Source organism: Tachypleus tridentatus, chromosome 9 (assembly GCF_004210375.1).
Source record: "Tachypleus tridentatus isolate NWPU-2018 chromosome 9, ASM421037v1, whole genome shotgun sequence".
Taxonomy (NCBI): domain Eukaryota; kingdom Metazoa; phylum Arthropoda; class Merostomata; order Xiphosura; family Limulidae; genus Tachypleus; species Tachypleus tridentatus.
Genome location: NC_134833.1, coordinates 155016188 through 155018182, shown reverse-complemented (window position 1 = coordinate 155018182; position 1995 = coordinate 155016188).

Below are 1995 nucleotides of genomic sequence, written 5' to 3'. Positions count from 1 at the left end.
CTCTAAACGAAATGAGAGGCAGAGGTCCTCTCTTAACCCTGTGAATTAGCCTTCCTAATGCTGAACTAGGCCTGGGATTCCCTTCAAAGGTCTTTTGAAAATACGTATTACTTACCATACACTAATATTGTATATGATATTATTAACGCCTGGATACTCTGATGCCAATGTTTAAGAGTTCCGATGCAAAGTATTTTATAAGATGTGATGAGATGCAACTGTTTCTTGTTTACATTTTACTGACTATATTTTGTGAAAAAAACAAAACACGCAAAAAGTCAAAATAACGTCATATGTTTTGAGAATAAAACAAACAAACAATTCGAACAATTTGGGTTAGAGAAAGTCCTCGTGTATTCGTAGATATACAAACAAAGTTTCCATAGAGTAATCATATAAAAACGTGATTAACTGTATCTGTTACCAAGAGTTATTAAACTTTGCAATAAGCTCTGTGAAATATTAAAAATAAAAAAGTAAGTCCCTAGGTGTAATGTTGGTAAGTTTACACGCTTACAATACTAAAATCTGGGGTTCGATTCCCCGCGGAGGACGTAGCAAATAGCCCAATATGGCTTTACTCTAAAACAACCAAAAAATTGTAATCAAACGCTGTATAAGTCCATTTTCTAAAAGCAATCTTCAGAACAACTTTGAGAAAGTTTTGGTCGTTTGATGACATTAGAAGCACACACAATGCTTTTTTTTTAGCGTAACGTCAGGCGCCCCCTGACGCAACGGGTGCTTACTTCATATGTGACAAAGTTTCGGAACAGACTAGGAATTCTAATCATGAACTAGCTTGGAATGGTGCAAGAAAAATACATCCGGTCACACTGATGGCGCGTGCTTATTATATGATGTATTAACGGTTTCACAATGCATTAACTAATTTAAGACTAAAAACTTAAATGGTGATTTTTGGCCTCAGTAGTGCCATCTATCCTAGTTAATTACAAGTGCTGTGAAACTTCCTGTCAATTATTTAATACTTAATTGCTGCAAAGCAAGTATTTCATTTTGAAATTAATAGAAATTAGGCATGTGAAAGCCAGTCCCATTTATATGGAGAGTTAAGTTTAGGTTATTCAGTGACGTGTCACCATCGAAGATATAATTATGCTGTATTTAGTAGGTCTTACATTTGAAAGTACCTAAGTAGAGTCATGGGAGGAAGATAAGTAATAGTCCATTCCCAGGAGAATGTCAAACAGAATAATATACCTTTTACTGATTACATAACGTTTTATTCAGCAACGAGCTCCAAAATTATACTGAAAGCCAATCCACAGTGAATGCTATTATTACGACAGAGAGCCTTCCTACCCGAAGTCCCATGCTGCGACAGCGGTAAGTCTTCAGATTTACAACACTAAAATTAGGGGTTCGATCCCCCTCGGTGGACACAGCAGATAGCCTTATGCGGCTTTGCTATAAGAAAATCACACTTAATATTTATTATATTTTGAAAATGGCCCGACATGGCCAGGTGGGTTAAGGCGTTCGACTCGTAATCTGAGGGTCGCGGGTTTGAATCCTCGTCACACCAAACATGCTCGTCCTTTCAGCCTTGGAAACGTTATAATGTGACGGTCAATCTCACTATTTGTTGGTAAAAGAGTAGCCCAAGAGTTGGCGGTGGATGGTGATGACTAGTTGCTTTCCCTCTAGTCTTACACTGCTAAATTAGATACGGCTAGCGCAGATAGCGCTCGTGCAGCCTTGCGCGAAATTAAAAACAAACAAACAATCCTACCCCAAACCAGGCACCCCGCTAGTACAGCGGTATGTCTCCGGATTTACAACGCTAAGTCAGGGGTTCGATTCCCCGCGGTGGGCTGAGTAGATAGCCCGATGTGGCTTTGCTATGAGAAAAAACACAAACACACCCCAAACCATTGCTATAATAAACAAGGATTTGAAGTCGAAGAAGATATACAAACCAAAGGTTCTCAAACTATAGTTCACATTTTAAACTTAACAGTTTTATTAGTG